The 24,600-nt window shown below is 31.8% G+C and overlaps 1 pseudogene; it reads right to left on the bottom strand.

Annotated features, from left to right (window-relative positions):
• Window positions 1–24,115, bottom strand: part of LOC127702774 (peroxidasin-like) — a 35,223-nt pseudogene extending 11,108 nt beyond the window's left edge.
• Window positions 24,116–24,600: the final 485 nt, after the last annotated feature.

Below are 24,600 nucleotides of genomic sequence, written 5' to 3'. Positions count from 1 at the left end.
TTGTCTTATTTAGTAGGAATAAACCTTCCACATTTTATGAAACAAAATATCGTACTTGCTCTGAAATATGTTTTTAAAAAAAAAAAGTTAATAAAATTACTGAGGGATTCTAGGTGAAATATTACCTCTACCAATAAAAACCCTAGAAGTGTCATCCATTGGTAGTAGTTCGACCTTTCACACTGGTAAAAATGAAAGCTAACACCATCCAGAAATGAACAATTGAAATAAAAACATTCTTTATCTCCTCACTGTATATTTAACATCACTCTCTGACTGCCAATGAGACAACTACCCGCCACTGGTCAAATAAAGTCAATGTAAGCAATTACTATAAACAAACATACTGTTTTCAACAATTTAAGAATAAAAAAAATAATATGTAGGCTATAAAAGACTCCGACATGAAAATGCGAAAAATTTCAAAAGAGAAAATCAACGGCCTTATTTATAACAAAAATATTTTGATACGAAAAACAAATACCATGTTGTGAAGTGACAGACATGAACCAAAGTGAATGACAACCAGTAAACCACAGGCTTCTCAATTCTTGTATAATCAGGAACTAGGTGAAAGCATACAGAGCTGACCGCGTGCGAGATCCTCATGGATAATCAATGAGGTCGTTAAACATCCCTTGCAGTAGACTTTGGTTAAATTAAAAAAAAAAATCTTTAAAATGCTATCGAAATGTAAGTCTTAACTCATTTCACCTCTCATTCCACTAAATATTAAAATGCAGTTACCTTTGTGAAACATTTATAATTATGGCTAGGTATATATTGATTGCGAGTAACTTACATAGTAGTCAATGGGACTCTATTTCACAAGGTTCTGTGAAATATGGAACGGAAAATATATACTCAGTCTGGTACATACTGTCTGCATAACACAGATAGATTTTCACTCCTCTGGGAAAAATCTACCTGTGAAATACCATGTCTGGAAAAAATTACTGTGACAAATTATCCCCAGGATAATATATCACAGAGGAAGAAATAAACCGTTACAGATGCACACAGACACAAATAAAAGAAAACAAATTTAGCGAAATAGGAATCTGATAAAGTAGCAATGACATGTTATATTTTTATCTTACATGTGTACTTTCAATTTCAATTTGTTTCTAAATTTAGATTTAGTTTTCCCATAAATTGCGGACGGAATAGAAGACACCCGTTTATTTTCTTCACATGTAGAAAACGTTGAAAACTGGGAGTTGAATGACATAGTTTTACTTATTCTAAGATAAATGTTAGAGTGATCATTTCTTAGTTTCTGAATATTTTCCGTCTTTGTTCTATAGACTTGAAAGTGTTGCACTAGTTGGTCAAATTATTCTCTTGGTATCGTCTTACTTTTTATATGAATATAAATCATGTCCTTAAAATTTTCAATTGCACAAAAAATGCACATGCCAACGTATTTGTAATTCAACAATTAAATTCACATGTCATTCATTAATCATTCGTAACCTAAAACTTTAAGTTAAGTACTGACTATTGTGTCCGCGTTCAAAACTACGACTTTTTAAAACGATTTTGATGGATCAATTTAGGTTTCATTTTAATTAATTTGATATCAATAGAAGTATAATTGTCATATGTATTTTGTGTATTTGTTTATAATTTTGTTGTTAGGCGTTTTTCTGTTGATATTATAAACACGAAATGCCTTCTCCTACGCGTCTAAAAATAAAGACAGTGTATTAAAGTCAGACTGCTCAAAACAATAGAATGCTTTGATTTCTAACTGGAGTAATTCAGATAATTTCTATGAGACAGCACAGGCGTGCTTCTTCGATTCATGATAGACCGCACGAAGTAGTTTCTCTTTCGAGTGTACCCATATTTTCCTTTCTTGGAGTAAGGGAGATAACTTGCGTAACTAACGACGAACGTTTTTAATCCTGTATTCCGCTAGAGGCGTGCAATTGCGTACACTTCGCCAATTATGTGGTAAATGAGAGATAACTCTTACTAGTGAAAAACTAAATATTCAGAAAAACGCTCAGCCTCAATTTGTTGAATTTTATATATTTATATATGCAGTAAGAACAGCATGACATTTTCAGATGATGAAACGCCTTACAGTGATCATTTTAAGGTTATTAAAGACCATTAAAGACCCACAGTGAATGTAAACATGCTACCATTTGATTTTTATAGGAGGGGGGCTAGTACGAAATTTGAAGAAAAGCAGGACCTCAATATTGGACAAAAAAAAAACTGCAGGACTCAAAAGCTGAGATGATAAAAAAGCAGGATATTATCTTAGAAAATCTTATCAGAGATAGAGCGAAAACAAAGCCGAATACATATTTCGTAGAAAAATAGTCAGGATAACAAAATCCGTCCTGCCACCCCTGGAAATCAAATAGTTTCCCCTTATGTAACAGGTGCTCTCATTGGATGATATTTTATTTAAATTCAGCAATTCAGTAAATGTTTTATTGAATTTAGCTTATGCTTAAATGAATTAAGCATATGCTGAAATGATTTTAGCATATGCTGAAATGATTTTAGCATATGCTGAAATGATTTTAGCATATGCTGAAATGATTTAAGCATATGCTGAAATAAATTTGTAGAATAATTATGACCTTGATTCCGCGCAAACATTTCTGTATAAGCTTAATAATTAAGCATATGCTAAATTGATTTTAGCATATGCTTAAATGAATTAAGCATACACTAAATGATTTTAGCATATGCTAAAATGATTTCAGCATATGCTAAATTATAATTTAACTTATGCTAAATTATAATTTAGCATATGCTAAAATGATTTTAGCATATGCTTAATTCGATATTTATGACCCTTATTCCGCGTCATAGTTTTCGGACAATAGCTCAAAAATGCTGTCAGCAATTCTTATGAAACTTAAGTGAATTGTTTATATCTATTGATGCAAGCTCCCTTTACAGTTTCATAAATTTCTAATATGACTGGGAATTAATTGAACTTTATTTGTTTATAGTCTGACGACAGATTTACTAAGTATTGCGCAACTGCACAGTGTATTGCACAACAGCAAGAAATCTTTAATTTCATTACGTTCTAATGAAGTAACAAGCTTATTTTGCCGAAAGTTAGAATGATTTGATCTACAATTGAGTAACAAGTACCAGAAGTGATAAAAAAATTGTCTTTATGAAAATAACATGCAACCAACTTTAAAATCTATGCTTTAACCTCCTAAAGAAAATAAATTGTTTACGTCTTTGAATTTCTTTACTTTCAAATGAAAAATTGCTGTTTCATCGACTTGGTAAATGTTGAATATTGCCGATGACGAAAGCGACTGAAAGCGAGTATCGTAAACAACAGGGCGACTAGATTTCGCTTTTGAAGGTCGGTCAAAGCGAAGTGGCGACCGGGGAAAGCGACTTTGTTGCCCCAGTAGCATGGTAACGTGAGCCCTGCACAATGCTTATTACTTTAAAACACAGTCCTGTAATATTTTTTATTCTACTTTGAATATTGCCTGCTTATTTCAGCAACTATTCTTACAAAACAATCCTCTATTTATCCTAGGTGTTGCACTCAGTATTGTTGATTATATTTATATGTATATGTACATTGTAGTAAAGTGAATGCAACCCCCTTTTTGAAGGTAAGTAACAGTTAACAAACTTTATCACTTATCAGTAGTTTAGAATGGTTTAAAAAAAGATCTAATAGATGTTACATGCATTATGCCTTCCTCTCAAAAAGTTTGCATGTGTTTTAAAGTGGTTATTTAGCAATTAATTTTTTCCCTCAGTATTAACATTAATTTGGAAGTAAGTTAAAGGATTTCAGTTAACCAAATAATTTGGAAGTAAGTTAAAGGATTTCAGTTAACCAAAATTATTTCACGCCTAATTTATATAAACAAATCCCACGTCGATATATAACATGTACAACAATCAAACATCAACCCACGCCAAACTGGATGTAATTGAAAGACATCTAGAGGTCAATATACAGTCTCGAACAAAAGACAAAATGAGGAAAAATATAGCGAATTTTTGAGAATTATTATTGCATGTATATTTGCAATATTTAAAATGCATAGTTTAAAATCTTTTGAGTTTTAGGTTCCACCTACCATTTTAGAAAACTGGGATTTCATTGCAGCTAGTCTATTAGATAACATTTTATAGTTTTGAATGTTTCTTCATCAGTTAACTAAAATTAGGTGGAGGTATGTTCTTATTTCTGACAGAGGGGTACTCAACCTATATCAATTTGTGCATGAAGCGATTGATAGTTGCTAGATACTGAATAATTTTACCACAAATTTGTGAAAGTTTTAACCGGTGTATATACTTAAAATATGTTAATAAAGTTCATGTCTTTTTCAGGACTTCTGATCCAACCATGTAGTATGGCATGTTTGTGAGATATGGTTTTGGCCAGTAGGATGTTCATGAAGGACCTGTAGTACAAAGTATATCACTGGATTGAGCTCATTGTCTAAGTGTATTATTAAAGTGCTTTGCTTTGAGCTCAGTTCATTGTTATGCAATTCATTCTTTGTGAAATAAAGATTTGACAGACAACTCTCATGTACAAGGAATTTTCAAAGTAGTATCCATTCTATGAACAATGTAAGTAATAGGGAGATAAAAGCATTTTATTTAGATTGTAACCAAACATTTTTTGTCCATTAGCCAAACTAAAAAAAAAAGGGCAAATTCACCAAAAAATGCTACTGGCACTACTAGCAATATGATGCTAGGTTCTTTTGTTACACTTTATTATGCCCCAGCCTTATCGAAGGGGGCATTAAGTTTTACCCTTGTCCGTCTGTACCTACGTACGTACGTCCCAAAATTGGTTTCCGTTCTCAATCTTTAGTTTGCCTCAACCAAGTGTTATGAAACTTATACACAATGCTTATTACCACAAAACACAGATCAAGTTTGAATTTTGGTGGCGTCACTTTTACCGTTCTAGAGTTATGCCCCTTTACAAATGGAAAATTGCTGAATTTATCATTTCTGTTCTCTAATTTTAGTTTGCCTCAACCAAATGTTATGAAACTTATACACAATGCTTATTACCACAAAACACAGATCAAGTATGACTTTTGGTGGCGTCACTTTTACCGGTCTAGAGTAATGCCCCTTTACAAATAGAAAATTGCTGAATTTTTCATTTCTGTTCTCTAATTTTAGTTTGCCTCAACCAAATGTTATGAAACTTATACACAATGCTTATTACCACAAAACACAGATCAAGTTTGAATTTTGGTGGTGTCACTTTAACCATTCTAGAGTTATGCCCCTTAAGAAATGGAAAAATTTCAAAATTTTTATTTTCTTCTAAATATCAAGTAATTTTTTAATTGAAGTTATCTTCCTTTGTCCATGATTATAGTTGGATCAGCTACAATCAATGCTTTTTACAAAGCAATGTTTAATTTTGACTTCCACTGATAAAACACAAATCAAGTTGAATTTGGGTAGTGTCAAATTAATCATTATTGAGTTATGCCCCTTTATAAATTGAAAGATTGCAAAATTTTTAGTTTCCATTCTGTAACTTAAGTTTGCCCCAACCAAACATTATGAAACCTATACACAATATTCATTACCACAAAACTAAGATCAAGTACAAATTTTTTGTTTCCGTTTTCTAACTTTAGTTTGCCTCAACCAAATGTTATGAAACTTATACACAATGCTTATTACTACATAATACAGATTAAGTACGAACTTTGGTGGCAACACTTTTACCATTCTTGATTTATGTCCCTTTATAAACATAAAAATTGCTGAATTTTTCATTTCCGTTCTCTAACTTCCAAATGTTATAAAACTTATACACAACCGTTCTAGAGTTATAATTATTAATTGCATGTTTACAAATAGAAATTGCTGAATTTTTAGTTTCTGTTCTCTACTTAAGTTAGCCTCAACCAAATGTTATGAAACTTGCACACAATGCTTATTACCACAAAACTAGGATCAAGTTCAAATTTGGGTAGCGTCACTTTTACCACTTCAGTTATGTCCCTTTGTAACTATATGATATGCAAGTGGGGGCATCATCTGTGTCCACATTTTTTTTTTTTTACATCTGTACTACCTACTGGTGACTCAGTTCTGAGTGTAAATGGTCATTCAGTATATTAAGAAAAAGATCAGAATTTATAAGGCCTATCTGGCCTAATTGATTTCTAAAATATATTTCATTGTACATGTTCAACATTTATCATTCATTTATTTATTTCTTAATTTGTGTGAATTAACAGTAAATGTTAGTTACTACAATTTCATACCATAACAAAACTGCCTTACTGTATTGGTATCACTTATATTTGTATCCATATAACAAAAAAACTGAAAAGAGAATACTTTTGCAATAGCTTTTTCATATTGAATACTAAAACTTTTGAGATATTTAGACATATTAAGTAGATGTTCATAATATCCACTTGACATTTTATCATATGACTTCTGTAGTTAGTTATGAGTCTTTGAAGCATGCTCACAAAGGTTCTTTTGTTGATATCATTTTCATACTGGTCAAAACTTTTTTTTTGCTTTGACCAGCTTTGGAGGAGATATTTTCAAAGAATTAATAAAAATAACACAGAAATTCACTTTCTAGCTCATCTACCCCCAATCATCATGTCAGGCATTGTCATTACTAAAAAACATTAAATGTCTTCTAAACTGAGAAACAATTTCCACATTTAACCGAAATCTTTTACTTATGATACTGACAATCCCCTACAAAGTAATATAAATAGAACCATACAAATAGTAAGCAAATACATGTTCTCAGATACCATCTCCCATAAAAAAAAAAATCACATTAAGAAAAAAATGAACCTATTATGTGTTCCTCTCCTAGCTACAAAATGTATCCAAAATCAAAGATGTGGAACATATATATTCTATCATAATCATTTGGTAATTAATGCAATTAGTATCTGTTGAACATAAAAAACTAAATATTACATAAACAACACCCCTAATGCTCATGTTGGTTGTCATTGTGCAACACAGTTAATACATAGAAAACATAAAACATAGAACTCCTTTTGTCATATAAAACACTGTCAAACATCCAATCATACTGTCCACACTGATCTGTGTCCACACTTGTAGAATTATAAATAAATGTTATTATATTGTTTTTGTATCGATTCGATTATTGAAACAATACTAAAATGTTTCTTTAGTATTTGTGCATTCAAATTCTTTACGGTTGAATCATGTATTCTTTATGACGTTGATGTATAAAACACTGTATAGAGTACGTCATTCGATACTTGAATGTACGACAACATGATTTCATATGAACAGATTACTAAGTAGTTTCAGCTTGTTTCAGCCGTACATTCCTTAATACAGTTTGTTATTATAACTTGTTTGGTTTTAAACCATAATATCGTTATTCCAGGCGTGCATTCCTTGTACGATATTATATTGTGTGTTCTCATATGCACATGGTTGGGATTAAAATGAGGGGATAAAATATAAAAACTAGTTTACATATTATGTGCCTGTTCCAATTCAGAAACCTCGTTAGTTTGTGTCTGCTGTCTTATCTAAATATTTTTGTTTTTTCGGAGAATTTGGTGTTGATGACAGATTTTGGAATAAAGTTTCTGTTTATAAATTCGAAATTTATATAGACTCGCGACGATTCAGAACTTCAGTATATTGTACAGACGTCGTTCTAATGTTGAGTACTTTGTGTTACATTCTAAATATCTTTTAATTATTGTTGTCGTTGGATTGTTGTATAATTCATATATAGGACACATTCCCGGAAAACATTTTGCAAACCTGTGTTTTCCTTTGGTACTATTTTTCATAATCAAAACAGCTCTCAGATTTTGATCAATCGTTGAGTAAAAAGATTAGGTTTCATCCAATAGGGAACGGGGTTTTAAAGCTACAATAATAAGATTTTTTAGATTATGTTTGGCGGCGGGGATTGCTTAAGTCACCATTAATTTTGATATTACCGCCATGAACTGTTACATAACAGTGAGATGTAGATTCCTCTTCCTGACTTGACCTTCCCTTTGATTTTGCCTTACAGGAGTACTCCCCTGAGTCTTTTACAGAAGCATTTGAAATTTTCAAAATGAGTTTTCCATTTCTGAACAACAACTTCCGTTTTCCCTTTTGAAGAGGTTATATCTTCACCATCCCGTTGCCAGGTCACTGATGTGACTGATTCAGGCAGCCGCACTTCAGCTTCTAGTTTTAAGGAATCTCCGATAAAAACGGCGGTATCCACTAATTCTTTGAGAAATTCTGGTTTCACTGTAATTAACAAAGTTGTTGTTCAATTTATTCACAGAAAATTATAATGTTTCCTTAATAATGTAGATTTATGCCATTCATTTCCATTCAGAAATTGTATAGACCGTTATCCATCAGACTTAATCATGCTTTTATTTTCCTGTATAGCAATTAGAAATGTTGAATCGGCATTTTGTTCTAAGCAAAAACAATGAAACTTTTTAGTACATTTGTATGTAGAAATCGAAATGTTACATAAAAGTATTATTTCTTTTATCGGTTGAATAAATCTACACAATATCGCTAAGAATTTAAAATTTCTTTTCATATAAACTGTGAAAATAGATCTATGCATAAAAAAGTTAATTAAAGTTGTACAATGTATATATCGATTTTGTCTTTGTGGTTTGCTTTTTAATTGCCCAGGGCCGTAAATTATGTAGAGGAATGTAGGCAGTTGCCTCCTATTGTAGACCGACTTAAAAATAATAATAAAAGAGAGATAAAAGATGAAAAATATATACGGGATTTGATAGTTATTGTCTTGTCGCCTGACACCTGTCCCGACATTCTAGAACATAAATCGTACCCGTAACCTCTTAATATCAAATAAAAAACCCATTCTAGTATTTTATTTAGTATGCTTTCAAACAACTGCCTCTGCATTCGTTATAACATTTGTCATTTATCAAACCGAGAATTATTCAAAACTCCAAATGCGAAATGTAATGTTTTGTAATCTCAGATCAGAATCTTGTCATTGTCACAATTATTCAGATTTTTTATAAAATTTCAGATGCATTAAGAAGTAGTTAAACTGTATCTGAATATTGAAAATCGGTATATGTAGCATAAATATATAGACTCTAGAGATTCATTTTTTTTTATTTACTGATCATTACAACATACTTAATGTATAGATTTTCAACTTTTTTTATCTTTAGTGTCTCTTCTGCATTGAATATTCTATATGCAATTATTTGTCTGTTATTTACAATCAGTTGTGATGTCTACATGGTTTCAGATCTTTAAGAGGCAAAAATGGCACTTTAAAAAGAAATGAATTTAAGTGTCAAGTGTCACTTGAAACATACAACTTGAAACATACACTATTTCTCTACCGTAACGTAAGCGTCAAACGCCTTCTATTAGCTTAAAATCGGAATTTCTCAAACTTCCTTTCACAGAACTTTGTTTAATAATATGTTGATATGTTACCGCTGTGCACATTCCGTTTTAATGGTATGAAACATTAGCAATCTCCAGACTTTGCTCTGCAGTCTTTATATCATTATAATTTATTTGATGCATGAAAAAACATGGAAAATTACGATATTGCAGCGTGACGTCGTTATGACATTACGCTTATTTTGTTCCTCGCCTTTTTCATTCTACATATTTCCGAGACTTTAATTGAATTTTCTTGAAAAATCGGCAGTGAATAAAAAAAAAAATCTGTGGACGTAATCTCGAGAAATTGAAATTCTATAAAATGTGTTTAAATGATGTACATTACTAGTGTATTACAGTTCCTTTTCATGAATTTCGATTGACTGTTTCTTTAAAAACATATGAATTTTATATATTTCACTTTTTATATTTTCAGATGGTTTAACGATTTCCAAATGTGTTCAAAATTTCATAGAATTCGGAAATACTGCCCCATTACGTGTACTTTGCCTAAATTTTGAAATAATAGTTGTTAGAGTCGTGACCTTGTTCCTATTTGGATAAAACTGTTGTCCATAGAGGGCTTTAGTCTGAAAACAGTTATCTTGTGGAAGATCCTGTCCAAGCTAGATTACTATATCAAGCTACATCTTTTCTAATGAAACAAGAAAATGTAGAGGAAGAATTAAATATAGTGCTAGTAGTGCTATCACAAATAAGATCAAAATTACTTTAACAAATCATAATTATAAGCTAACAATTTACCTATATTCACCAAACTTAAAAAAAAAACCAAATATCAAAATGTGAATTTGATATCAAAAATAAAAATTATCATTTATGTATAGAATACACTTTTAATTTTGAGGTTTCAAAATGTTTTTTTCTGAAACCAAGTTGATGTAATAGAATGATGATAGAAACGTAACGGTAGAGAATTAGTGTATGTTTGACACTAGACAACAAATGGAAGTTTTTAACGACCTTAACTGGCTATACAGCCCTTGCACGGTCGGCTGACACTTGACACTTAAATTCATTTCTTTTTAAAGTGCCATTTTATGCCACTTAAAGATATCTACGGAAAAGACGAAAGGTATGGCTTCTGGGGGTTTAATTGGCCCAGACGCCTGCCTATCAATGCCTCATATTAAACAGATTATAGTGTACGGCCCTGTTGAGGTACACGGCAGTTCTCCTTTCGTTGATTTTTTTCTCTAGATAAATTGAATAATATCCATTAAATTGTTATTTATCTGGACTAATGGGATATAAAAACAGTAAAAAAAACTTATCATAGAAACCAGGAGTGAAATTTTGTACACCAGACGCGCATTTCGTCTACAAAAGACTCGTCAGCGACGCTCGAATCGATAAAGTTAAAAGGCAAAATAAAGTACGAAGTTGAAGAGCATTCAAAAATAATTCCTAAAAGTTTTGCCAAATACAACTAAGGTAATCTACTCCTTGGGTAGAAAATCTCTAGTACTTCGAAAAATTCAAGTTTCCACATTTACATTTTCTCGTCTTAAAAAAGTATAATAAGGTAAAATAAAAAAAGGGGGAAGTCCATAAAAACTGACAAAACCAAACGTGAGACTTTATCAACTAACGGGACGAACGGAAAACAACCGTCATATTCCTGACTTGGTACAGGCATTTTTTCGAAGAAAATGATGAGTTAAACTTGGTTTTTCAGCTAGATAAACCTCCAACTTGTATGACAGCTGTTTAAAGTTCCGTTTGCCTAAACTGAGGAAAAAATTTGATTTGACCACAATACTAAAAAAACGTCAATGGTAATGTAAAACTTCAGAGTCAACATGAATTTGAACGACAATGAACAAAAAGTATATTCAAATATTCGGTCTAAAACATTGATAACCTTAAAACCTCTTTAAAATATCCTTTACCTTTACTTTATATTGTTTATATACTTTAAATGAGGGACATACATACCAGGTAGAACATACATACCAGGTAAAACATACAAGTGAATTTCATGGTGAACTTGTTTTGTTGGTTTTCCGTATTTTTCAGCAATACACATGTAGACGCCATCATCCTGAAATCTAGTTTTAGTGATGCTTAAAGTAGCTTCTCCATTTGATTCATTAAAGTCCTCTCTATGACATGTTGAAAACTTAATAACTCGATCGATTCCTTTATTCCAAATAACACTGTTGGCATTTTCTACTATCGTTCGAATTCTAATGTCCTTCCCTACACTTACAGACTTGTCACCTGGTGGTTGTATGAATCTTGGAGCTAGCGTATAAAAAACATCAATATTGATTTATTCAATTGAAAACAAATTATCAAGACATAATTTAAGGCAGCACTATCATATTTTCAAGAAATACCACGGAAAATGATGTAAAGAAACATGAAAAAATTCAAAGGAAAAAAAAAAACTAACGGCATTATTAAAGCAAATGACTTTTAATGAGAAAATAGCGTTTCTGGACACCACCACATTTGTAAAAAACGAGGCCCTGACAACTGATCTACACTAATAGAAAACTGACGAACACCAGTTTCTCTCTCTAAAAGGTTGTCATCAGTAACATTGCTCTAGGAGCATTCCTTACAGTCAAGCCTTCAGACTATAGTGAATTTGCTCCTCGGAATTCAAGCTTAAGTACCGTTTGGGGCAATTCAGAAAAAAAACTTAAGCCAAAGTATACAAAAACAAAAAATATCGAAGAAGCTTTCTGTAATAGTTCGAAAATTCAATGATTATCAACTATTTTAAAAGAAGTTATTTATTAGTTGTATTTAGCTCTGAACTAGCTTTCAGTAACAGCGAGTACTTCTATAATTGGTGCTTTATGTCTACTACTGTTTTTATGTTTAGTTGGGTTTTTGTGCTTTGTACCGATCTATTAAGTTAAGCCATTTGCAACTAATTTTACTGAGTTTTCTGATTTTGTGCTGTTACGCCGCTGTCCAATGTAAAGGGAAGCTTAAGCGCTAACAAATATGTTAAACCCAACACATTCTTAATGTTCCTGTTCTAAGTCAGTAGCCTGTAATTCAATGGTTGTCGTTGGTTTGTATCTGTCTTATATTTTTTCCTTAACTGAATTGTTATGAATTATGACGTTTATTTTTTCGTTTGAATTGTTTCAAATTTCGATGTCCGGGTCGTCTAGATTAGCTGACTATACGGTACGTGTTTTTATCATTGTTAAAGAGCGTATGGTGACCTTTAATTGCGTATTTCCACGTAAATAAACACTGGTTGATAGTTGTCTCATTAACAATCATACTACATCTCATTTTATTTGTATATGTTAATTGGAAATTATATGGAAAATTAGATTATAAGCGCTCTCAAGTCTAAATTTCTTGTATGATTGTTATAAAATTTATATCGAAGGTCTATATCAGCAATGTCTGGGACGAGATATAAAATCAGCGCTGATTAGTTTTTTTACAGGACTTATGTCCCTTAGAAAATTAAATTTCATACAAAATTGCATTGTAAGCACTCACAAAATTATGAAAATTATATCAAATGTTTGTATAGGGTATTCCTCAGACAAGTATGCAAATCAGTGCCGATCAACTATTTTTGTTTTAGAAAATAACAGTTTATAATTCTGTGCGTCAATAGCTCTTTTCTGGATTTAACTTCATCGGCAAACCATGATAAAATGCAGGCAATCGAATATGCATAAATATTTTCAGCTGGACATTTAGAAAGGTACAAACGACCAAATAATCAATGGTATGAACATGTTGAATAATGTACCAAAAAATGATTTTTTTTTCAAGCAGAGCTAAGAAACCCCTACAAATTCTAAACAAATTTAAACACGAGAAAGGAACTGTTAAATAAGTACACGAAGAAACCAAACACAAAGACAAATAGAATTATAAACATAAGACGAAAGCAAAGTTGAAGGGAAGAATGTCACAAATAAGAGGCAACAGCGGTTAATCGATGTTTTCAAATCTCATAAAATCTATTTAAATAAAAATATACTGCAAACAGATATTTAGATGTTATATTCTCAGTAAACACAGGCTATCATATATTTCATTACTAAAATAAAAACCAGATATAATTATGTGAGGTAGGTTGATCGGTATTTAAAGAGGGAAATTTAAACTGCCGCTGGATACTTATATAAAAAAGATGTGGCATGATTGCCAATGAGACAACAATCCACCAGGAACAAAAAACGAAGACCAGGGACACGCACACACAGAATGTGCTGGGGCTAAACAAGTTTGTGGGCGCTCAATTAACCTTCCTCCTAACTTTGGTGTAACAGTTCAACATAATAACATACTTTTAAGTTAAGCTGAAAAAACTTGAATCATCAGATCGACACAAAGCACATAAATACAACTAACAAAAAGACTAATTATAGATTAGGCCGTTAGTTCTCGTTTGAAATGTATCACGTTTTGTCATGTCAGGGCTTTTAAAAGCTGATTTATATTGCTCATTGTTGAAGGTCGTACTTTTACAATGACCTATAAGTGCTTACATTCATGTATTTGAACTCCTTATTTTATAAAGACATGAAGTACCTATCGAAAAGCACTCGAATTTGCTGAAAGTTATTTCAAAGCCAATAACAAAACAAAAATAGAATTTGTTTCCTAGACTATAATTTCAATCAGTACACATCCAATGCATTTAGTGTAAAGACGTCACAAACAGTCTGAGAGAAACATGACTTGCAAAAGGACACCCACGGGCCACTCACATGGTAAAAAATCAACATATACCAGGCTTATAATTTGGTACGCCAGACGCGCATTTTGTCTACATAACACTCATGAGTGGCGCTCGAAATCAGTAGTAAAGTCAAATAAAATAAAAGTTAAAGAGCTTAAATATATGAAAAGTTCGAAAAATTGTTCAAAATGAGGCTCAGGAAATATTTACCGAGGGGTAAAAATACTTGGTGTTTTTAATAATTTTAACATTTTATGAACAGTGAATTTACAGAAAATTACCATATCAATGATATTTTATGTCATCAGAAAAGTGCTACAACTAGGCTGCTGATACCTACGGGTAAATTAATGGCAAATTAATCTAGCAACATGTCTGAGACGGACCCCTCAGTGTATCGTATCTACATAATACACTGAATGCAAATGCTTGATTATGTGTCACATATACGAGGAAACTAAAATTTGAATAAGCATCAATAATGTATTAAATTATTTTATTATACTTCACGTTAAAATGCCATATTTTGATTGGCTAATACGAGGGTGTTAATTTACTCTATTACCCTTCATGGAGACGCTTGATCAAGTGTGCGCTTTATTAAATACGGATTGTTGTTATGCACAAGATGTCATAGTTTATTACTTTGAATTTAAAATTTAATCGACAGTAATAACAGAACATTCAGTATAATAAATTAAATAACATATATCTGAGAGGGTGATAGAGCAGATTGTTACCCCTCTAAAAGACATTGTCAACCTTGGCTTCGCCTCAGTTGACAATGTTATCTCGGGGTAACAATCTGCTCTATCCTCCTCTCAGCTATGTGTTATTTGTATAATAATACTTCCCTTACATAATTACTAAACTAACTTTTCCTCCTCATATATATATATACTTACGGACGTTTAAAAACGCAACACTATGTTATTTATTTAGATTCATTTTCAAATATGTAATATTTGTAAAATTCAGGTATAAACATAATAGATTTTTTCATTACTTCATCTTGTAAATAAAGTTTGCATTTCGAAAGTTGAACTGATTACGACACGTTTAATGTTCAATTCATGTATTATGCACCGAAACCCTGGTTTTCTCCTTATTTATGGGTGTATAATGTCAAAGCTAATGACTGCCTGTATCCAACGCTTGGCTGATTGACAGAGATCGAGGTCGGCAAGTTCCGTGGGGAATGTTTTGAGTTCTCTTATGTACCTGCTGATTATGCCTTTGTCTCGCCCATTGCAGTCCGTTTCGGCAATTATGCGGTTAATAGATATAAGAAGATGTGGTATGAGTGCCAATGAGACAACTCTCCATCCAAGTCAAAATTTATAAAAGTAAACCATTATAGGTCAAAGTACGGTCTTCAACACGGAGCCTTGGCTCACACCGAACAGCAAGCTATAAAATGCCCCAAAAATTACTAGTGTAAAACCATTCAAACGGGAAAACCAACGTTCTAATCTATATAAAAAACGAGAAACGAGAAACACTTATGAACCACATCAACAAACGACAACTACTGAACATCAGATTCCTGACTTAGGAAAGGTGCAAACTGAAAGAAGATTTTCTGTAGTGGATTATGTGGAACTTCAGTATATGGGAAATACTTTAGGTATGCGTTTGTCTGACATGACATTCGGCGGTAAGCAGTTGACGTTGTTATAGTAAATCTCTGTTGCAAATAGCTTTGATTATGAATGTTATCAACGTGGCGTTGTAACTACTAGTACCTGTTCGTTGGTGATCATTTCCAAATCCTGTCTGCCAGAACTGTTGTTGTGAGGACTTAAAGGCGAATTTCTGAGGTGAAATTGTCTAACAACACCACGTTGACTATTTCGTGCATGCAACAATCTTATGGCCTTGATCAGATTTTCATAGTTCGGTCTAGGCAAAATGGAAATTCAAAAATGTTATACTTATTTAAGTGTGGGTAGGGATTCAAAGAAATGCTTCACGGAGAAAAAAAAAAACAAAACAAAAACCAATAATGCATGGGTTTTAAACTAAGGAATTTGTACGAAGTCAATAATCCGGTATATTCATTATCTCAGGTAAGTCAGGTATTGAATTTATCAGATAGAGGTATGGTAAGCATGAACAGCAACTAGAGGCTCTCAAGAGCCTGTGTCGCTCACCTGATTCTACCCTGATTTTGGAAATCATGTAAAAATAGATTAAAATCATAACAGATACCCTAAAAATGATTGAGGCCAAATTTGGTTAATATTGGCCCCGTAATTTAATCAAAAGCAGAAGACTTTTGTAAAGTTTACAGAAATAACCAATAATTTCTTTGAAATTGTAGAAAATGACTTCATAAGGACAATAACTCCAACACGATGTCAATTGACAATATGCTCATGTTGAGTAATGTGTAGATCTTCTTTTCTTGATATTTTTGAAGTTTACAGTAGATCTCAATCTATAAAGATACATGTATTAAAGTCTTCATCAGCACCCCATAAGGAACATTCATGCCATGTTTGGTTTCATTCCATTCAGTGGTTCTCTAAAAGAAGACACTTGTATGTATTGTCCATAGGGTCCTATGTTAAACGAAGTCCCCCGCTGGCGGCCATCTTTGATGATGGATCGGCTACAAAGTAACAACGCTTGGTCAGCACTTCATAAGGAACATTCATGCCATCTATGGTTTCATTTCATTCAGTGGATCTCTAGAAGAAGTTCAAAATGTAAAAAGTTATCGACGATGACGACGGACGACGATGGACGACGGACGCCAAATGATGAGAAAAGCTCACTTGGCCCTTCGGGTCAGGTGAACTAAAAATATGATGATTATTCATGAATCGATAAGAAAAATCAATAAATTGTGTGTTGCGTTTTTAAAGGCCGTCTGTATAGTATATACTCAAGTACTGTAAATGTAAAGCATTTCATTATCATATCTTACTTTCGTTTGTTACACCAACAGTTGCACTGTTTTCACAACAACCATCTTTACCTGGAATTTAAAATAAGAAAGTGATAACTTTTTTTTTGTAATTTGTTTAATTTTGACATAAAGACAGAAAACAATCAAGCAGGATTACACACATACAGTTTTAAGTATTGTCTTAAAGATATTATTATTATAATATTACTTCAACTCTAAATAGCAAGACATAAAACAAAATATAACTATAATTTCGTACCAGTTATGTAATATTTAAATCACCTAGGACAGATTGTGATGGCAACCATTTTTTATATATATATTCTTTTTGTGTAGGCGATAAATAATTTACCGTATGTTGTTCTATTCTTATACAGTATTTCAAATATGCAATACTTCCTTTCACAGAAGGTTTTTCTCCTGAAATTTTACAGCTATAAATATAAAATTTTAAAATCAACATTATATGTTGTACTGCATTATATGGGTCAAAAATTACCCCAATACCAAAAATAACATCCTTTGCATCTATATGTTTCAGGCTAAATCCACATTTTGATAATAAATTTTGAAGTGCTATCCAAATATATTTGGTGTATACACATTCCAAAAAGATATGCAATAAGCTTTCTTTGGTTTCAGTGCAAAAAGTGCACATTTCTGTTTCTGTTAAACCACATGTATAAAGAAAAGAGTTTGTGTATACAATTCTATGTAATAACTTGAACTAAAAATTTTGAAGCTTAGTGTTTTTTGTTGCTTGAAATGCAATGGAGTAGATTTTCCTTCAATTATCAATTTTAACACATAAATCCTCAGACCATTTGTTTTGTGAACTTGATGGATTTTCTTTAATATTTTCTAGAAATAGTTGATAAAAATATTTACACGTTTTTTTTATCATTTTAAAGTTTTTCTACAATATCATTTTCAATAATATCTAATCTACCGTGATCTGAAATTGTTTTCCTCCAGATACCTGGGATTGCACTATCATTACCATAATATTCAACAAAATTGGTTTTAATTGCATACTGAGTTTTAAGCTGTTCAAATGTCAGTATGTTTTTTTTCATCTGAGATTAGATCATTTATAAAAAATATACCCTCATTACAATAATTGTCATAAATAAATGGCTTTCCACATCTTTTAATGTTAATATTAAGCCAAATGGGTTGACTCGGGATATTTATGGTATTGTTTTTATTTTTCATCCTTGCTGGCTTCAATTTGGACAGATTTAGAAAAATGTCCCTCCAAAAAGGATTTAACTTTTTTGCAATTGTTTCCAAACCCTCTTTTGTCAAGTACAATATCTTATCCCCCCCCCAATTTTTCTATATAACTCAATAATAAAATCTTCCAAGGGGAAAGATTCAAGGGATCTAGCAATTTATAAAGCCCTGACATTTTAAGGGACATACAAAAACTTTCTATATGGGGGAATTTTAAACCTCCTTCATCATAATTATTTATAATAACCTTCCTTTTTATTTTGTCTGGTTTTCCATACCATAAAAATTTGATGAAAATTCCTTGTAACTTGCTGTGCATCCGGTTATCAAACATAAGTTTATGATAATTTTCTTGTTTCTAGATTTTAAATTATTTTGATACTACAATGCTACAATTCCAATTTAAATTTTTGTGAAAGTCTTTGTTAATGCAATCCTTTAAAGTTTATATTGGAATTCCATCTTTCTGTTTCAAAACCGTTTTAAATTTCTATCATCATTTGTCGTCGTGCAATGTGAAATTCATTATGATATGGTCTGACAAGAGCCATTATGTGACCCTATCAACCATGCCACAATCTTGCTTCGCTAATTCAAAGTGCACAAACAGTAGGCGGTTTGCCCTTTAAAATACATTAATGAACTATTTATTCTGGTCACTGAAGTTTAGAAATTTCATTTATTATGTCACCATGACGTTATATACAAACTGAAATTGACTCATTTGACCGCAAATAGCCATTCAAAAAATAGTTTTTGGTAAAATTAAATATACGCTACAGCCCTATTTGACCTAAAAGATAGTTAACTCACATCAATATTTTATATTTTTAAGATATTATGTAGAAAAATTATGAAAAAAATGTTTGGATTATGTTGTTTTAATGACAAAATGTCGGAATGAGGCTAATTTGCAGCTTTTCCAATTCTTGTTCAAGACATGACGTTTGACTTTTAAAGCAAATATGTACTAGTACATTATGTAAGATAAAATTTAAAAATCTAAATTATGATATATGACAAACCATGAATCGGAATGCTAGTGGCCGTATCACATTACCTTCTACTTTTCTTTTGAAATAAATAAGTGAAGGGATTCAAAGAAATGATTATATTTTTAAGAAATGTGAAACAACTAGGCTACACATTTTTAAACGGAATAAAAAAAACAACTTTATACGTCATTTGAAAATGGAATATTCTAATTTTGGAGAGAGAATGCATGTGTCTATCAAAACTTGTAATACAATTCAAAATGTTGTAAAATTCACTGTTTAAGCAAACTTTTAAAATATAACATCTTACTATATTGGAAATCGGTAATATATTTGTTTTTTTTAAACATATTAACAAACAAAATTTCCGTAAAAAGATGTAAAACAAAATCTACCGGATTTGTTTTAAATGAGTTAAAATAAGTATCATTTAGTTGAGACATTATTGTTGTAAGATACATATAATAAAGGTAAATATTGGTATCTGACAGACATAACAAATAGCTTGTGAACATTTGGAAGATTTTCTTTTTTGATAGATTTAATTTAATATTCTTTTTGATGTTCGGCCTAAAAGTGACCTGATTATTCTTTTTCTTTTTTTTAATAATCTGAACAGTATCTTTGTATTTTTGTTTTTGTAAAAAAAATATTACCAATGATTGAAAAGATAAATAGGGTTTATTAATATGAGTAAAATCAGCAGTGAATGTCATAATTTTAGACCCTCCATTCACCACTCCGAGACCTTAAAGGAGACGTGACACGATTTAAAAAAAAAATTGTTTTTTATTAAATTGATAAATATTAGTCTTAAAACATATTTTGTACAATTTTGCTAGTCAAAACCTGATCAATCGGCATTTTCTAGGTCAAAGAATCCAGCGCTTGTCATAATGAATGATTTTTAATTAGATAACGATCACGTGATCGTGCTTACGTACGTCAGTGGTTACAAGCTGGGAAAATGTCTCTTACTGTAGTAACAATCCGATCGGTATTGTCTGAAAGATCGTCGTTGTTGGACTTTCGCATGAAGAATTTATATCCTTTTCTTGGTTATTTTCCACACACAATGACTCAAATTGATGAGGTCAATTGTCTTTGTAGTTTGTCAGTAATCGGGAAAAGTGCTTTCAATACCGTCCATAGTGTATCGACTTCGTCATATATTTAGGTTTGTCTGATGAATAAATTTAATAAACCGCTTTCCCCATTTTTTATTTATTCAAATAAAACTACTTTTAATTATGATCCAAAATATAAATTTTATTATTGATGATCAAATTGTTCTTTTTTCTCTCTGTTACGGTAATGTTATAATTATGTGTGCGCCCGAAGCAGAAAGAAAAGAAAAAAAAATAGGTATAAACTATCACCTTTTTAACCAAAAGGGTGTCTTCCCGATTGTCCCACTTTTTGAAATTACAGGTAAAAAAGTAATGAAATATTGTGGGACAATCGGGAAGATGTTTGTGTAAACCACCAAAAGTTATATTTTTTTGGTTGGAAAGTCCATACATCACGCCAAGGATTTGTATAGTGACAAATCCTTTCTCACACTTTTTCTGCATTAGGATATTCAATTAACAATTTTATTACTTCCCCCTCTTTATGTAAACAATTCAATTCAATATTTTATTTACGTCTCACCTTATGTATAAAATTAAACAATACAAAACATTTATTGGAGGCTGTTGTATTTAGTAATTGAATTTTGACACCTATAGCATACTTGACCAGGTGAAAGGTAAGAAGGCACCTGTAGTGTTATTTAGTCGCGTGTTATGTTATTTACCTTGAACTACTGTAGTCTTTTGTTGAAATAATTAATAATGTTATATTACACTTCTAAAGTATGCAATTCCATCCAAACCCTTATAAATCTAACTTCAAATTTAAGGAATTACACAAAGTAAATTCAAGTTCACACATTTCCACCCTCTCTTCCAAATATCATTTGATTTGTTTATTGCTACCAGCAAAATGCTTGAGTCCAGGAAAATATTCACAACTTGATATTTCTTCAAAAAGGGGTCATTTGAATATATGTTAAATTTTCAATCGTACTGAGCATGAAAATGTTTACATGTTACATACTTCAGTCTTCGAATACATGAATTATGTATTATTTGTATTTGGCTTTGATCTAGCTTACATTATTTGTGCGTTATCTCTATTGTTTTTACATTAGTGGTTTCTGTACTTCGTACCGATCTTTTGAGTTAGACTGGTTTTTATAGTTCTTATGTACTGCTGTAAGACCGCTATCACACGTTTAGAGGGTGTGGGGGGGGGGGGGGGGGGGGGGTAGGCGCTCACAAACATTTATCCCCCCCCACCGACACATTGTGAATGTGCCTGTCTCAAATCAGGAGCATGTATATCAGTGGTTCATGTCTGTCAATTTTTTTCTGCTGAAATTATTTTGTTTTAAATAAGTTAGTTTTATCGCTAAAATTGTTTCACATTTTCATGTTAAGAACTTTTATAGCCGAATATACGGTATGAAGTTATAGACTTGCAAGCATACAGGAATATTACTTTTCCATCTCAAGAAGTCAATTAAAAAAATGCATCTGTTATAAACCTTTTTATATCTGCATATTCTTAAAAGCAATAAAAATAAATTCTATATACAGGTTGTCTATAATTAGTTATCAACGCTGGTTAGGGTATTTAATTGGTGGTGCATAGGGTATTGTATGGTCGTACTACATGCAGGTATTCATTAAACATCAGGTAGTTATACCTGTATTAATGTAACAATAATGTATTCCAATCTCACCTGTGACCTCGGCAAAACCAACACCCAGGATGTACACAAAGAGCTTAGGAAGTAATATTGCGTAATAACTATATCTTATCAATCCCCCACGTGGCGTGACACCTGAAGCTTGCAACTTCAAACGAGACCTGAAATTGCGAAACTCAATCACCTGTACCGTTCACCTGTGACCTATGATGAACTCATGGCATGGCACCCGAGACCCCAACTCTGGATTCCTTCTGAAAGTGGGCGGAAAGAAGTGTAGTTTGGGCTTGTTAAAAAATCCTATCTTTACACCTTCTAAGTCCGCGTGTCATTCGAAAAACAGAAAATATCATGTCAATATTCTTTTTAATTATATTGTTGAATCCATCGGCATCACACATACTCATTTTTTTATCACTGTCATGCGTTTTGTTGGATAATAATCGAAACTAAATTTGCGCTGTACCCATATGTTAATATGAATGAAAGGAACCACTGACGTAGTAGCCTCGTTCTGAGTGACTTCCGGGATGGAAATATGCATATTTGACAGGTCGATAAATCGTTGCATTAAAATCTCATTAAAATACATATTTTAACAAATATTTGACACTTATATTGCTATCGATGTATTTTTGGGGAAAGTTAAGTATAAATAAACATTTTGAAACACAAATTGAAAATCATGTCATGTCTCCTTTAAGGTGAACTATTATTTTTTCTGTCTCATGTTACTGTTTTGTTCTTCGTTCCAACTGTCAATTTTTTTATCACTATGCTTATACTTATATCTTATTTATATTTTGTTCTGATAATATTTATTTTCAGACTAAATAATCTTTTATTTTGCTTCAAAAATATCAGTTTCAAATATCATTTCTTAAGAAAAATATCATAAAAAAAATATCACGTCGTATTAATACTCACAGCAGCAGCCAGTTATGATTTGTATGATTAGTAGAAACGATAATATACCAAGTATAGTTAATTCTAAATATAACGACCAACCAAAACTTCTTTCACTCCCAGAAAGACTTCCTACAATTTGTGTTATGAATATTGTCACAACGGCACCTTGTAAAAAGCCTGAAACATACAAAAATATACGAATAATCGTATCATTACAGTCCTGAAGAAAAGCTAGAGTATACTAAATCTCCAAAAACAATTCCTTGCTAGATGTTTTAAAATAAATGAATACCAGTAGGAACGCCGTGGTCCTAGTTTCTAAATGGATGGATACGGAATGTATCTAATACGCAATCCGCTCTTTGGAGATGGACGTAATGTTTGTCCAGTGGTAGGAGAGTACCTGGCTCTAACCACGAAAAGAAAGCTTATGCATCTTTCATTAAGAGTACTTGATTTAATGCTAAATTTTCCGATCCTACCCAATTTTCAATAACAGTTCTGTGGAAGGAGAAAAAACCGTCCCCCTTTTGTTTTCTTTCCCATGTAAAATTTCATTCAATGTTCATTTGACATCATCCGTTTCATGGTCTTGGCCTCGATATAGCCGTTATGCGCATCTAGGGCCTAAAACACCTAATCAACCAGTAGCATGTGTTGATCAGTAACATACAGTATTATTTAAACATTTCTTTTTCTGTCGCTTCGAAGTGAAAAAGAAAAAGAAGTTAGATCCTTGTTTAACATGCCTTTCCATGACTTTGATAAAAACAAACCAATGTCGACACACCAAAAATTAAAGCGTTATTGTGATTGTATTGATAAGCAGATAGTAATACTGTACCATGAATCTATTGATTTATAAATTCATCTTTAAATAGAATTTTCTCATATTTGGGAATAAATTATACAAAAAACTTTACTTATTTTCAATGTAATATTATGCAATGTAAACAGAGCAATTAAATTACTTTTAATGACTTTATCCAGGCACAGATGAGTGCAAGAGATAAATATGGTTGTGGTATTCACAAAGGCATTATGCAATTTTATCTTTTTTTCTTCTTCAATAAATAAAGTTTTGTATTTACATATAAAGCAGCGTTACTTGACTTAGTAAATAAAATTAGAGGGAAAACATTAATAGTAAACGCAATATGAAATTACTTACACCAAATCAACATGACCAAGCTGGTACATCTACGGGTCTTTGATCCTTTACATCCGTTACAACAGAAAGAAGAAAACATTACGATAAAAACCATACCGATCCAACTACATGCTCCAATTGAAAGATAATACACTGCATCTAGCCAATCTAAAAATAAAACCAGAGGCTCCTAAAAGCCTAAACAGCTCACCTGATGATCTATTCATATTGTGAGGATTAAAATTTTATGAATTCAATGGAATAAAAAATTTTCTAGTACATTCGAAATCAAGTCAGAATTTGAATATTAACTAGTATACAACAGATATCACGATCCGAAATCCACGGAGGGATCCGAATCCCGAGGAGCAATTGATGAAAAGTTTGTAACGGTGAATAGGTAAAATCTGGATCCGATTCCCACGGAGAATCGGATCCAGATTTTACCTATTCACCGTTACAAACTTTTCATGAATTGCTCTTCGGGATTCAGATCCATCCGTGGATTTCGGATCGGGA

This window comes from Mytilus californianus, unplaced genomic scaffold (genome assembly GCF_021869535.1).
Source record: "Mytilus californianus isolate M0D057914Y unplaced genomic scaffold, xbMytCali1.0.p SCAF_5, whole genome shotgun sequence".
Classification (NCBI taxonomy): domain Eukaryota; kingdom Metazoa; phylum Mollusca; class Bivalvia; order Mytilida; family Mytilidae; genus Mytilus; species Mytilus californianus.
The sequence above is the reverse complement of the archived record's forward strand: the minus strand, read 5'-3'. Positions and strand labels throughout refer to the sequence as shown.